The following is a 16,897-nucleotide window of genomic DNA, read 5'->3' on the forward strand; positions in this document are numbered from 1 at the left end:
AACTCTTATTAAAATAAATCTAATATTAATATTATTAATTAAAATATTCCTATTTAAATCTAAATACTTACCTATAAAATAAACCCTAAGATAGCTACAATGTAATTAATAATTACATTGTAGCTATTTTAGGGTTTATATTTATTTTACAGGTAACTTGGTATTTATTTTAACTAGGTACAATAGCTATTAAATAGTTAATAACTATTTAATAGCTACCTACTTAAAATAATTACCAATTTACCTGTAAAATAAATCCTAACCTAAGTTACAAATACACCTACACTATCAATAAATTAAATAAACTACAAATATCTAAACTAAAATACAATTAAATAAACTAAACTAAATTACAAAAACAAACAAACACTAAATTACAAAAAATAAAAAAAAGATTACAAGATTTTTAAGCTAATTACACCTATTCTAAGCCCCCTAATAAAATAATAAAGCCCCCAAAATAAAAAAAATTCCCTACCCTATTCTAAATGAAAAAAGTTAGCTCTTTTACCTTACCAGCCCTTAAAAGGGCCTTTTGCGGGGCATGCCCCAAAGAAAACTGCTCTTCTGCCTGAAAAAAAAACACAATACCACCCCCCAACATTACAACCCACCACCCACATACCCCTAATCTAACCCAACCCCCCCTTAAATAAACCTAACACTACCCCCCTGAAGATCTCCCTACCTTGTATTCACCCAGTCGGGCAGAACTCTTCATCCGATCCGGGCGATGTCTTCAATCAAGCGGCAGTGAAGTCTTCTTCCATCCGGGCGATGTCTTCAATCAAGCGGCAGAGAGTCTTCTTCCATCCGGCGATGTCTTCAAAGCGGCATCTTCAATCTTCTTTCTTCGCTCCTCCGTCGCGGAGCATCCATCCGGCACGACGACTTCCCGACGAATGAGGTTCCTTTAAATGACGTCATCCAAGATGGCATCCGTCGAATTCCGATTGGCTTATAGGATTCTATCAGCCAATCGGAATTAAAGTAGAAAAATCTGATTGGCTGATTGAATCAGCTAATAAGATTCAAGTTCAATTCGATTGGCTGATTGATTCATTTAATCGTCATTTAAAGGAACCTCATTCGTCGAGAAGTCGTCGTGCCGGATGGATGCTCTGCGGCGGAGGAGCGAAGAAAGAAGATTGAAGATGCTGCTTTGCTTGAAGACAGGATGGAAGAAGACTCTCTGCCCCTTGCTTGAAGACATCGCCGGATGGAAGAAGACTCTCTGCCGCTTGCTTGAAGACATCGCCAGGATGGAAGAAGACTTCACTGCCGCTTGATTGAAGACATCGCCAGGATCGGATGAAGAGTTCTGCCCGGCTGGGTGAATACAAGGTAGGGAGATCTTCAGGGGGTTAGTGTTAGGTTTATTTAAGGGGGGTTTGGGTTAGATTAGGGGTATGTGGGTGGTGGGTTGTAATGTTGGGGGGTGGTATTGTGGGGTATTTTTCAGGAAAAAGAGCAGTTTTCTTTGGGGCATGCCCCGCAAAAGGCCCTTTTAAGGGCTGGTAAGGTAAAAGAGCTAACTTTTTTAATTTAGAATAGGGTAGGGAATTTTTTTATTTTGGGGGGCTTTATTATTTTATTAGGGGGCTTAGAATAGGTGTAATTAGCTTAAAAATCTTGTAATCTTTTTTTTATTTTTTGTAATTTAGTGTTTGTTTGTTTTTGTAATTTAGTTTAGTTTATTTAATTGTTTAGCTATTTGTAGTTTATTTAATTTATTGATAGTGTAGGTGTATTTGTAACTTAGGTTAGGATTTATTTTAAAGGTAAATTGGAAATTATTTTAATTAGGTAGCTATTAAATAGTTATTAACTATTTAATAGCTATTGTACCTAGTTAAAATAAATACCAAGTTACCTGTAAAATAAATATAATCCCTAAAATAGCTACACTGCAATAATTATTAATTACATTGTAGCTATCTTAGGGTTTATTTTATAGGTAAGTATTTAGATTTAAAAAAGAATATTTTAATTAATAATATTAATATTAGATTTATTTTAATAAGAGTTTAGTTAGGGATGTTAGAGTTAGATAGGGTTATTATACTTAATATATATATAATATAATAACGATATTAACTATATTAACCCTAATATAATTAGGGTTAATATAGTTAATATACATAATATAATAACTATATTAACTATATTAACCCTAATATAATTAGGGTTAATATAGTTAATATAGCTGGCGGCGGTGTAGGGGGATTAGATTAGGGGTTAATGTGTTTAATATAGGTGGCGGCGGTGTAGGGGGATTAGATTAGGGGTTAATACATTTATTATAGGTGGAGGCGGTGTAGGGGGATCATATTAGGGGGTAGTTAATGTAGGTGGCGGCGGGGTCCGGGAGCGGCAGTTTAGGGGTTAAATATTTTATTAGGGATTGCGGCGGGGGATAGCGGTTGACAGGTAGATAGACATTGCGCATGCGTTAGGTGTTAGGTTTATTTTGTAGCTAGTTTAGGGAGTTACGGGGCTCCAATAGACAGCTTAAGGCTTACTACGGCTGCTTTTTGTGGCGAGGTGAAAATGGAGTAAGATTTCTCCATTTTCGCCACGTAAGTCCTTACGCTGTATATTGGATACCAAACTGTGCGGGTTTGGTATACCTGTCTTTGGCCCAAAAAACTATGGGCGACGGCAGAAATATACGAGCGTAACTTCTAGGTTACGCCGTATATAGGATACCAAACCAGCGCAAAATTCAGCGTCTCTGGCATTTGCGGGCGACGCTGCATATCGGATTGGGCCCCTGATGCCTAAACCTCTTTGCGACTTTGCCTTTGTGACTGCTGAGTCAGCAGTTACAAAGGAAAAGTCACAAGGAGGGGCAGGCATGTTGAATCAAGTCGCACCATACCCTTCTGATATCTATCTAGGAAGTAGGTCTGAAAGTGTTGCCTGTTGATAGCCGCTGGGACCCCAGGGTAATGAACATTTATTGCCTTTTTATTTTGCAAGGACCTTGCTTTTTAAAGAATATTTGTTTTTAACACGTTTGTATTTTTGTAAGAAATATATTTATGGGCATGTAGTCAGTGGAGGTAGGGGAGGCAGAGCCTCACTTGTCATAAAAATAAAAAAATAAAAAAATGTTATTGAAAAATAAAAAAATAAAAATTACCAAATTTTCTGGCAAACACATGGAGAGAGGCAGCGACCAGCTCAACCTCTCGTGATTGTGCAACAACTTAGTAGGTGCTGTATGGAGCACTCACCCACTGCCTGTATGGTCAGGAGTCACATTTCATCAGGAAAAAGCCCAAAGTGAGACAACTCTGTTAGTGTAAGAGAAGCACCGACAATCTGTGCTGTGGGCGAGAACTAATAAAAGAGGCAAATCTGGGAGGCAGAAATATAGTGCTGCAACTGCCTTTCCACTTAAAATTGTATATAGAATTTTTTGTTTTGAGCACAATGTATGCAGCATCAGCATCGGGAAAGGTAATTATTTTAGTGCCTCTCTCTGCTCTGCACTGTGTGTCCTGTGTGAGTGGGGCTGGGATCCACTTCTACAGTTCCCCATGTAGAGGGCTGCTGGAGCATGCAATGCAGAGGTAGTAGCAGTCATTGCTCTATTTTGGCAAACAGCAGCCATGGCTTTATGAGGGCAGAGTTATCAGCCTTTCACTTCCGCCACTAGGCAGATTACTGGGATGTGCTGCTCTTAGTTCTCACTGCTGCTGTGATAGCTCTCATGTGAAGGTGCTTAGAAGGGACAGCCTTGGTAAAGTATTTATTTTACAAGCATTTAACCCCTTATGCTCACAGTGTATTTGTTGTTTAGATCATTTTGTGCTAAAAAGCCTTCATAAATAATGTTATATAATTATACTGAACACAATATTTATTTATACATTATACTTTTTTATTTCTGAGTGTCAGAAAAATGTGGTAGGGAATCTGAGTGTACTGACAGCATTACAAAATGCCTCCATTATTTACAAAACACCGGGCAAGATTACGAGTGGATCGCTATTTAGGGCTTTCACTCGAGCACTAACTGCACACATCGGATTGCACTCGTATTACAAGTTGAAAGTAAAATGATATCGCTTGCGCGCTAACCCCATGTGCGCAAAAAGCCAAGCTTAGAATATAGTGGGCAATGACCTATTCCCCCATGATAGCCACTCTTGTGCTAACCTGAATGCATATTCTCAAGTGTTCTAACCCAACATAAAAATATGAATATTTCACAAGTTCTTTACATAGCAGACTATGTTCTATTTATTCAAAAATATATACCTCTGCATATATTTGATAGTATTTTGTACAATATATAGCTATATATATATATATATATATATATATATATATACATTCAAATTAAACAAGTGGGATCCACACTGTCACTATCCAGTCTTTTGGAACAATCTTTTATAATAAAGGTCCGGTACAACACTTTAGAGGTCCACCCTTGACGTCCAGGTTGTAACATATAACAAAAGGTGGCACACATTTTTTTTTGGGGGGGGGGTTTATACAAAGGGTTCTAAAATGAAAAAATGCTGTAGGCACTGTTTGTCTTTTTGTTTCGCCAGTTTAAAGACCTAATATATATGTACATAATTAAATATAGGTAAAGATATATACATATATATACTGCATAGAAAAAAGACAGAAGACATGAAAAAGACAGAATAATGGCTTAGATTACATCCACCTCTATTTAATATTAGTTACCTATTCATCTTTTAGGTGATATATGTATTTATCCATTGACCACTAGTAGACAATATAACACATAGGCAACCCATAGGGAATCATTATAGTCATAATATCAATACACCACTGTATAGCTCATACATTCAGATGAGACATACTCGTGGTTGGAATAGACTAGATTATAACTACATTAGTTTTAATTTATTCAAACCTGTACTCATATAGTTAGATTAATTATAGAATAGAATGCAAGCTCAATCCTATTGGCTGATTGCATCAGGCAATAGGATTTTTTACCCTATAATTCCGATTGGCAGCCAATCGGAATTCAAGGGACGCCATCTTGGATGACGTCCCTTAAAGGAACCGTCATTCTTCAGTAGCCGTCGACAGAAGAGAATGCTCCGTGCCGGATGACTTGAAGATGGAGCTACTCCGCGTCGGAAGGATGAAGATAGAATATGCCGTCTGGATGAAGACTTCTGGCCGCCTGGAGGACTACTTCTTGCCGCTTGGATGAAGACTTCTCCCGGCTTTGTTGAGGACTTCTGCCCGCTTGGATAAACACTTCTCCTGGCTTGATGAGGATGGATGTCCGGTCTTCAAAAACTGTAAGTGGATCTTCAGGGGTTAGTGTTAGTTTTTTTTAAGGGTTCATTGGGTGGGTTTTATTTTTAGCTTAGGGTTTGGGCAATGGAAAAGAGCTAACTGCCCTTTTAAGGGCAATGCCCATCCAAATGCCCTTTTCAGGGCAATGGGGAGCTTAGGTTTATTTAGATAGGATTTTATTTGAGGGGTTTGGTTGTGTGGGTGGTGGGTTTTACTGTTGGGGGGTAGTTTGTATTTTTTTTAACAGGTAAAAGAGCTGATTTCTTTGGGGCAATGCCCCGCAAAAGGCCCTTTAGGTGTAATTAGTTTAAATATTTGATAATTTCTTTTTTATTGTGTGTAATTTAGTGTTTATTTTTTTGTAATTTAGTTAATTGTATTTAATTAATGTAATTTATTTAATTGTAGTGTAATGTTAGGTGTTAGTGTGAGACAGGTTAGGTTTTATTTTACAGTCTACTTAGTTAAAATAAATACAAACTTACCTGTAAAATAAAACTTAAAGGCACACTCAGGTTAAATTAAATTTTCATGATTCAGATACAGCATGAAATTTTAAACAACTTTCCAATTTACTTCCATTAAAAAAAATGTGCAGTCTTTTATATTTACAATTTTTGAGTCACCAGATCCTACTGAGCATGTGCAAGAATTCACAGACTATACGTATATGCATTTGTGATTGGCTGATTGCTATCACATGGTACAAGGGGAGTGGAAATATACATAACTTTGAAATTTATTATAAAAAAATCAACTACTCATTTGAAGTTCAGACTAAGTGCTATTGCATTGTCTTGTTATCTTGCATTTGTTGATTATGCAAATATAATGTGTTGATTGGTCCTTTAAGATATTAGTTATATTGTAGCTAGCTTAGGGTTTATTTTATAGGTAAGTATTTAGTTTTAAATAGGAATTATTTAGTTAATGATAGTAATTTTTATTTAGATTTATTTTAATTATATTAAAGTTAGGGGTGTTAGGGTTAGACTTAGGGTTAGGTTTAGGGGTTAATAACTTTAGTATAGTGGCGGCTGTGACGTTGGGGCGGCAGATTAGGGGTTAATAATATTTAACTAGTGGTTTGTGATGAGGGAGTGCGGTGGTTTAGGGGTTAATATGTTTATTATAGTGGCGGCGATGTCCGAAACGGCAGATTCGGGGTTAATCATTTTATTTTAGTATTTGCGATATGAGAGGGCCTCGGTTTAGGGGTTAATAGGTAGTTTATGGGTGTTAGTGTACTTTGTAACACTTTAGTTATGAGTTTTATGCTACAGCTTTGTAGCGCAAAAACACATAACTACTGACTTTCAGTTTACGGTATGGATCTTGTAGTTATAGGCTGTACTGCTTACTTTTTGGCCGGACAGGCAAACTCGTAATACTGGCGCTATGAAAGTCCTATTGAAAAAGGACTTTTTGAAAGGTGCGGTAGTTACGTTGCGTTACAGCCAAAAAAGTGTGTGGTACAGCTATTCTGACAAGACTCGTAATAGCAGCGGTAGTGAAAAAGCCATAAACTTGTAATCTAGCCGTCTGTTACCTATAGTGTTAATATTTGTTTGAATGGCTTAAATTATATATAATTTGCATACAAAGAGAGAAGCGCTCTACCACGAACGAACAACAGCTCAGTGGCTTGTTCTATGGCGATTTACCACCTGGAGGCAGCCTCTTTTAGACCAGTGTGCTTTTCACAGAAGAAAACTTTCCTGAAGTATATCAGTCTGATCCCGCCAAGTAAGGTCAGTCCAGCCCCGAAATACCAGGCAATTCTCCTCTGAATAAGGAACATGACAACCACAGACGATCGTTTCGGCCTCCTATGGGCCTCGTCAGTGAGGTGCAGCCACATTCCTCAAAGCACACTGGGCAAGGAGTCCACGTCTGGTTTCCCCCATCACCCATAGGGAGACTTCCCCAGGGTCATAATAATTTGCATACAAAGAGAGAAGCGCTCTACCAGGAACGAACAACAGCTCAGTGGCTTGTTCTATGGCGATTTACCACCTGGAGGCAGCCTCTTTTAGACCAGTGTGCTTTTCACAGAAGAAAACTTTCCTGAAGTATATCAGTCTGATCCCGCCAAGTAAGGTCAGTCCAGCCCCGAAATACCAGGCAATTCTCCTCTGAACATGGAACATGACAACCCCAGACGATCGTTTCGGCCTCCTATGGGCCTCGTCAGTGAGGTGCAGCCACATTCCTCTAAGCACACTGGGCAAGGAGTCCACGTCTGGTTTCCCCCATCACCCATAGGGAGACTTCCCCAGGGTCATAATAATTTGCATACAAAGAGAGAAGCGCTCTACCAGGAACGAACAACAACTCAGTGGCTTGTTCTATGGCGATTTACCACCTGGAGGCAGCCTCTTTTAGACCAGTGTGCTTTTCACAGAAGAAAACTTTCCTGAAGTATATCAGTCTGATCCCGCCAAGTAAGGTCAGTCCAGCCCCGAAATACCAGGCAATTCTCCTCTGAACAAGGAACATGACAACCCCAGACGATTGTTTCGGCCTCCTATGGGCCTCGACAGTGAGGTGCAGCCACATTCCTCTAAGCACACTGGGCAAGGAGTCCACGTCTGGTTTCCCCCATCACCCATAGGGAGACTTCCCCAGGGTCATAATAATTTGCATACAAAGAGAGAAGCGCTCTACCAGGAACGAACAACAGCTCAGTGGCTTGTTCTATGGCGATTTACCACCTGGAGGCAGCCTCTTTTAGACCAGTGTGCTTTTCACAGAAGAAAACTTTCCTGAAGTATATCAGTCTGATCCCGCCAAGTAAGGTCAGTCCAGCCCCGAAATACCAGGCAATTCTCCTCTGAACAAGGAACATGACAACCCCAGACAATCGTTTCGGCCTCCTATAGGCCTCGTCAGTGAGGTGCAGCCACATTCCTCTAAGCACACTGGGCAAGGAGTCCACGTCTGGTTTCCCCCATCACCCATAGGGAGACTTCCCCAGGGTCATAATAATTTGCATACAAAGAGAGAAGCGCTGTACCAGGAACAAACAACAGCTCAGTGGCTTGTTCTATGGCGATTTACCACCTGGAGGCAGCCTCTTTTAGACCAGTGTGCTTTTCACAGAAGAAAACTTTCCTGAAGTATATCAGTCTGATCCCGCCAAGTAAGGTCAGTCCAGCCCCGAAATACCAGGCAATTCTCCTCTGAACAAGGAACATGACAACCCCAGACGATCGTTTCGGCCTCCTATGGGCCTCGTCAGTGAGGTGCAGCCACATTCCTCTAAGCACACTGGGCAAGGAGTCCACGTCTGGTTTCCCCCATCACCCATAGGGAGACTTCCCCAGGGTCATAATAATTTGCATACAAAGAGAGAAGCGCTCTACCAGGAACGAACAACAGCTCAGTGGCTTGTTCTATGGCGATTTACCACCTGGAGGCAGCCTCTTTTAGACCAGTGTGCTTTTCACAGGAGAAAACTTTCCTGAAGTATATCAGTCTGATCCCGCCAAGTAATGTCAGTCCAGCCCCGAAATACCAGGCAATTCTCCTCTGAACAAGGAACATGACAACCCCAGACGATCGTTTTGGCCTCCTATGGGCCTCGTCAGTGAGGTGCAGCCACATTCCTCTAAGCACACTGGGCAAGGAGTCCACGTCTGGTTTCCCCCATCACCCATAGGGAGACTTCCCCAGGGTCATAATAATTTGCATACAAAGAGAGGAGCGCTCTACCAGGAACGAACAACAGCTCAGTGGCTTGTTCTATGGCGATTTACCACCTGGAGGCAGCCTCTTTTAGACCAGTGTGCTTTTCACAGAAGAAAACTTTCCTTAAGTATATCAGTCTGATCCCGCCAAGTAAGGTCAGTCCAGCCCCGAAATACCAGGCAATTCTCCTCTGAACAAGGAACATGACAACCCCAGACGATCGTTTCGGCCTCCTATGGGCCTCGTCAGTGAGGTGCAGCCACATTCCTCTAAGCACACTGGGCATGGAGTCCACCTCTGGTTTCCCCCATCACCCATAGGGAGACTTCCCCAGGGTCATTATAATTTGCATACAAAGAGAGGAGCGCTCTACCAGGAACGAACAACAGCTCAGTGGCTTGTTCTATGGCGATTTACCACCTGGAGGCAGCCTCTTTTAGACCAGTGTGCTTTTCACAGAAGAAAACTTTCCTGAAGTATATCAGTCTGATCCCGCCAAGTAAGGTCAGTCCAGCCCCGAAATACCAGGCAATTCTCCTCTGAACAAGGAACATGAAAACCCCAGACGATTGTTTCGGACTCCTATGGGCCTCGTCAGTGAGTTGCAGCCATATTCCTCTAAGCACACTGGGCAAGGAGTCCACGTCTGGTTTCCCCCATCACCCATAGGGAGACTTCCCCAGGGTCATAATAATTTGCATACAAAGAGAGAAGCGCTCTACCAGGAACGAACAACAGCTCAGTGGCTTGTTCTATGGCGATTTACCACCTGGAGGCAGCCTATTTTAGACCAGTGTGCTTTTCACAGAAGAAAACTTTCCTGAAGTATATCAGTCTGATCCGCCAAGTAAGGTCAGTCCAGCCCCGAAATACCAGGCAATTCTCCTCTGAACAAGGAACATGACAACCCCAGACGATCGTTTCGGCCTCCTATGGGCCTCGTCAGTGAGGTGCAGCCACATTCCTCTAAGCACACTGGGCAAGGAGTCCACGTCTGGTTTCCCCCATCACCCATAGGGAGACTTCCCCAGGGTCATAATAATTTGCATACAAAGAGAGAAGCGCTCTACCAGGAACGAACAACAGCTCAGTGGCTTGTTCTATGGCGATTTACCACCTGGAGGCAGCCTCTTTTAGACGAGTGTGCTTTTCACTGAAGAAAACTTTCCTGAAGTATATCAGTCTGATCCCGCCAAGTAAGGTCAGTCCAGCCCCGAAATACCAGGCAATTCTCCTCTGAACAAGGAACATGACAACCCCAGACGATCGTTTCGGCCTCCTATGGGCCTCGTCAGTGAGGTGCAGCCACATTCCTCTAAGCACACTGGGCAAGGAGTCCACGTCTGGTTTCCCCCATCACCCAAAGGGAGACTTCCCCAGGGTCATAATAATTTGCATACAAAGAGAGAAGCGCTCTACCAGGAATGAACAACAGCTCAGTGGCTTGTTCTATGGCGATTTACCACCTGGAGGCAGCCTCTTTTAGACCAGTGTGCTTTTCACAGAAGAAAACTTTCCTGAAGTATATCAGTCTGATCCTGCCAAGTAAGGTCAGTTCAGCCCCGAAATACCAGGCAATTCTCCTCTGAACAAGGAACATGACAACCCCAGACGATCGTTACGGCCTCCTATGGGCCTCGTCAGTGAGGTGCAGCCACATTCCTCTAAGCAGACTGGGCAAGGAGTCCACGTCTGGTTTCCCCCATCACCCATAGGGAGACTTCCCCAGGGTCATAATAATTTGCATACAAAGAGAGAAGCGCTCTACCAGGAACGAACAACAGCTCAGTGGCTTGTTCTATGGCGATTTAGCACCTGGAGGCAGCCTCTTTTAGACCAGTGTGCTTTTCACAGAAGAAAACTTTCCTGAAGTATATCAGTCTGATCCCGCCAAGTAAGGTCAGTCCAGCCCCAAAATAACAGGCAATTCTCCTCTGAACAAGGAACATGACAACCCCAGACAATCGTTTCGGCCTCCTATGGGCCTCGTCAGTGAGGTGCAGCCACATTCCTCTAAGCACACTGGGCAAGGAGTCCACGTCTGGTTTCCCCCATCACCCATAGGGAGACTTCCCCAGGGTCATAATAATTTGCATACAAAGAGAGAAGCGCTCTACCAGGAACGAACAACAGCTCAGTGGCTTGTTCTATGGCGATTTACCACCTGGAGGCAGCCTCTTTTAGACCAGTGTGCTTTTCACAGAAGAAAACTTTCCTGAAGTATATCAGTCTGATCCCGCCAAGTAAGGTCAGTCCAGCCCCATTGAACAAGCCACTGAGCTGTTGTTCGTTCCTGGTAGAGCGCTTCTCGTTTTGTATGCAAATTATTATGACCCTGGGGAAGTCTCCCTATGGGTGATGGGAGAAACCAGACGTGGACTCCTTGCCCAGTGTGCTTAGAGGAATGTGGCTGCACCTCACTGACGAGGCCCATAGGAGGCCGAATTGATCATCTGGGGTTGTCATGCTCCTTGTTCAGAGGAGAATTGCCTGGTATTTCGGGGCTGGACTGACCTTACTTGGCGGGATCAGACTAATATACTTCAGGAAAGTTTTTTTCTGTGAAAAGCACACTGGTCTAAAAGAGGCTGCTTCCGGGTGGTAAATTGCCATAGAACAAGCCACTGAGCTGTTGTTCGTTCCTGGTAGAGCGCTTCTCTCTTTGTATGCAAATTATTATGACCCTGGGGAAGTCTCCCTATGGGTGATGGGGGAAACCAGACGTGGACTCCTTGCCCAGTGTGCTTAGAGGAATGTGGCTGCACCTCACTGACGAGGCCCATAGGAGGCCGAAACGATCGTCTGGGGTTGTCATGTTCCTTGTTCAGAGGAGAATTGCCTGGTATTTCGGGGCTGGACTGACCTTACTTGGCGGGATCAGACTGATATACTTCAGGAAAGTTTTTTTCTGTGAAAAGCACACTGGTCTAAAAGAGGCTGCTTCCGGGTGGTAAATCGCCATAGAACAAGCCACTGAGCTGTTGTTCGTTCCTGGTAGAGCGCTTCTCTCTTTGTATGCAAATTATTATGACCCTGCGGAAGTCTCCCTATGGGTGATGGGGGAAACCATACGTGGACTCCTTGCCCAGTGTGCTTAGAGGAATGTGGCTGCACCTCACTGACAAGGCCCATAGGAGGCCGAAACGATCGTCTGGGGTTGTCATGTTCCTTGTTTAGAGGAGAATTGCCTGGTATTTCGGGGCTGGACTGACCTTACTTGGCGGGATCAGACTGATATACTTCAGGAAAGTTTTTTTCTGTGAAAAGCACACTGGTCTAAAAAAGGCTGCTTCCGGGTGGTTAATCGCCATAGAACAAGCCACTGAGCTGTTGTTCGTTCCTGGTAGAGCGCTTCTCTCTTTTCGTTCCTGGTAGAGCGCTTCTCTCTTTGTATGCAAATTATTATGACCCTGGGGAAGTCTCCCTATGGGTGATGGGGGAAACCAGACGTGGACTCCTTGCCCAGTGTGCTTAGAGGAATGTGGCTGCACCTCACTGACGAGGCCCATAGGAGGCCGAAACGATCGTCTGGGGTTGTCATGTTCCTTGTTCAGAGGAGAATTGCCTGGTATTTCGGGGCTGGACTGACCTTACTTGGCGGGATCAGACTGATATACTTCAGGAAAGTTTTTTTCTGTGAAAAGCACACTGGTCTAAAAGAGGCTGCTTCCGGGTGGTAAATTGCCATAGAACAAGCCACTGAGCTGTTGTTCGTTCCTGGTAGAGCGCTTCTCTCTTTGTATGCAAATTATTATGACCCTGGGGAAGTCTCCCTATGGGTGATGGGGGAAACCAGACGTGGACTCCTTGCCCAGTGTGCTTAGAGGAATGTGGCTGCACCTCACTGACGAGGCCCATAGGAGGCCGAAACGATCGTCTGGGGTTGTCATGTTCCTTGTTCAGAGGAGAATTGCCTGGTATTTCGGGGCTGGACTGACCTTACTTGGCGGGATCAGACTGATATACTTCAGGAAAGTTTTTTTCTGTGAAAAGCACACTGGTCTAAAAGAGGCTGCTTCCGGGTGGTAAATCGCCATAGAACAAGCCACTGAGCTGTTGTTCGTTCCTGGGAGAGCGCTTCTCTCTTTGTATGCAAATTATTATGACCCTGGGGAAGTCTCCCTATGGGTGATGGGGGAAACCAGACGTGGACTCCTTGCCCAGTGTGCTTAGAGGAATGTGGCTGCACCTCACTGACGAGGCCCATAGGAGGCCGAAACGATCGTCTGGGGTTGTCATGTTCCTTGTTCAGAGGAGAATTGCCTGGTATTTCGGGGCTGGACTGACCTTACTTGGCGGGATCAGACTGATATACTTCAGGAAAGTTTTTTTCTGTGAAAAGCACACTGGTCTAAAAAAGGCTGCTTCCGGGTGGTAAATCGCCATAGAACAAGCCACTGAGCTGTTGTTCGTTCCTGGTAGAGCGCTTCTCTCTTTGTATGCAAATTATTATGACCCTGGGGAAGTCTCCCTATGGGTGATGGGGGAAACCAGACGTGGACTCCTTGCCCAGTGTGCTTAGAGGAATGTGGCTGCACCTCACTGACGAGGCCCATAGGAGGCCGAAACGATCGTCTGGGGTTGTCATGTTCCTTGTTCAGAGGAGAATTGCCTGGTATTTCGGGGCTGGACTGACCTTACTTGGCGGGATCAGACTGATATACTTCAGGAAAGTTTTTTTCTGTGAAAAGCACACTGGTCTAAAAGAGGCTGCTTCCGGGTGGTAAATCGCCATAGAACAAGCCACTGAGCTGTTGTTCGTTCCTGGTAGAGCGCTTCTCTCTTTGTATGCAAATTAAATTGTATATAGCTTGTTTTAATATTAGTTTTTTCACAGTATTATAGTACTAACAATTATAGTTTTAATAATTATCACACAGGATATTATGTTTATGTATTATTTTTTCAACCAATTACTCCTTTCTAAAAATTATAAATAATGGTTATTAGGTTAGCCATCACTAGTCACTAGCACAGAATAAAGCAATACATACCTATACCTATGTGTTCACACATACCTCTAGTTTAAATTGAAATGCACTTTATATTTTTGTATTTTATGTAACAATGTGAATACACATATATTCACACACCTAATACATAATATGTATTTGTTCTAATCCTTCCACTATAAGGGTCTAAGAGATTTATAGCGCAATTTTCACATAAATATTTACGGATATAGCACACACCCATTCTGGGCGTAGCTGAACTAACGCCTTCATGAGCAGAAGGTCCCATTGGACGTACGTTATATCATGGGGAGGTTTATTACTCACCTTTCACAAACTCACGTAGGAAACACAACACCGGCAGGTATCATACGCCCCCCTTAGCGGACAACTATATTCGCAAACACATAGAATAGATTGTCACTTTGCAAGCAAAACGCTAATGAGGAATAACAACAAATTTGTTCACACAAGTCTATTTGGAGATCGATTGGGGACCAACAAGAAATATTAGCATTGCGCATAATAGATTTTAATTTTGTGTACAGTTCCATCCTGCCCCATGGACTAATACAACTAATATAACTAATATTATACAGGACACAAACATGTTTTATTTTGTTTATACTCGGCACATTAGTGCACTTTATAATTATTGTGCTGGCTTATGGAATGACAGATATGCGAACGATATAGGCTTAAATCTCACAAAGGGTGTTGTGGATTTGCGCTATCTAACACTGATAGGGGCATTTTCATATGTTCCATTTATATGCTTGTATGCCATATGGTTTATAGGTTATCCTGTTTGGATTTACAGGGAGTGCAGAATTATTAGGCAAATGAGTATTTTGACCACATCATCCTCTTTATGCATGTTGTCTTACTCCAAGCTGTATAGGCTCAAAAGCCTACTACCAGTTAAGCATATTAGGTGATGTGCATCTCTGTAATGAGAAGGGGTGTGGTCTAATGACATCAACACCCTATATCAGGTGTGCATAATTATTAGGCAACTTCCTTTCCTTTGGCAAAATGGGTCAAAAGAAGGACTTGACAGGCTCAGAAAAGTCAAAAATAGTGAGATATCTTGCAGATGGATGCAGCACTGTTAAAATTGCAAAGCTTCTGAAGCGTGATCATCGAACAATCAAGCGTTTCATTCAAAATAGTCAACAGGGTCGCAAGAAGCGTGTGGAAAAACCAAGGCGCAAAATAACTGCCCATGAACTGAGAAAAGTCAAGCGTGCAGCTGCCAAGATGCCACTTGCCACCAGTTTGGCCATATTTCAGAGCTGCAACATCACTGGAGTGCCCAAAAGCACAAGGTGTGCAATACTCAGAGACATGGCCAAGGTAAGAAAGGCTGAAAGACGACCACCACTGAACAAGACACACAAGCTGAAACATCAAGACTGGGCCAAGAAATATCTCAAGACTGATTTTTCTAATGTTTTATGGACTGATGAAATGAGAGTGAGTCTTGATGGGCCAGATGGATGGGCCCGTGGCTGGATTGGTAAAGGGCAGAGAGCTCCAGTCCGACTCAGACGCCAGCAAGGTGGAGGTGGAGTACTGGTTTGGGCTGGTATCATCAAAGATGAGCTTGTGGGGCCTTTTCGGGTTGTGGATGGAGTCAAGCTCAACTCCCAGTCCTACTGCCAGTTTCTGGAAGACACCTTCTTCAAGCAGTGGAACAGGAAGAAGTCTGCATCCTTCAAGAAAAACATGATTTTCATGCAGGACAATGCTCCATCACACGCGTCCAAGTACTCCACAGCGTGGCTGGCAAGAAAGGGTATAAAAGAAGAAAATCTAATGACATGGCCTCCTTGTTCACCTGATCTGAATCCCATTGAGAACCTGTGGTCCATCATAAAATGTGAGATTTACAAGGAGGAAAAACAGTACACCTCTCTGAACAGTGTCTGGGAGGCTGTGGTTGCTGCTGCACGCAATGTTGATGGTGAACAGATCAAAACACTGACAGAATCCATGGATGGCAGGCTTTTGAGTGTCCTTGCAAAGAAAGGTGGCTATATTGGTCACTGATTTGTTTTTGTTTTGTTTTTGAATGTCAGAAATGTATATTTGTGAATGTTGAGATGTTATATTGGTTTCACTGGTAAAAATAAATAATTGAAATGGGTATATATTTTTTTTTGTTAAGTTGCCTAATAATTATGCACAGTAATAGTCACCTGCACACACAGATATCCCCCTAAAATAGCTATAACTAAAAACAAACTAAAAACTACTTCCAAAACTATTCAGCTTTGATATTAATGAGTTTTTTGGGTTCATTGAGAACATGGTTGTTGTTCAATAATAAAATTATTCCTCAAAAATACAACTTGCCTAATAATTCTGCACTCCCTGTATGTACCAAATATACTATGCTAAAGTCTGCTATGAATATAAACACTTGGGGAGCAGATTGACTGTAACTGTTTTTTTCTTATTTTTAACTAACCTAATACTATACTTTTTGTTTGAATTGTGTTGCTGTTGGTTACCAATTAATCAATTGAGCACCTCTTAAACAGACACGCCCATTGTAGGCATGAAACATTTTGTTATTGGGTAGAATTTGTTTTAAATATTTTGTCAGTTGTAAGGTGCTTTATGCCTGATGAAACAGCTGATGCTAAGGCTGAGAAACGCGTTGCGTAGACAGAGTTGATTTGGTTTATGTTCTCTGTAACTATTGCTTGTTACTTGCTTTTAAATTGTTTTTAAATAAACAAATTATTTTAACACAAGCAGTGGTATAGCACCTTTATAAGTGGCACAGCCACTGTTCCTGAGATTTGCACATTGGAATCTACTCGCATACTGAGTGGAGTTGTATTGCACCTGCATTATCCACCTGATTCCTGGAGAGGGTTAGCTGGTACACCCCAAGTTACCAGCCTGCTTCTACCAGTACATAAGTGTACTTGGACTAAATGTGAGTA

The sequence above is a fragment of the Bombina bombina genome, chromosome 6 (genome assembly GCF_027579735.1).
Source record: "Bombina bombina isolate aBomBom1 chromosome 6, aBomBom1.pri, whole genome shotgun sequence".
Classification (NCBI taxonomy): domain Eukaryota; kingdom Metazoa; phylum Chordata; class Amphibia; order Anura; family Bombinatoridae; genus Bombina; species Bombina bombina.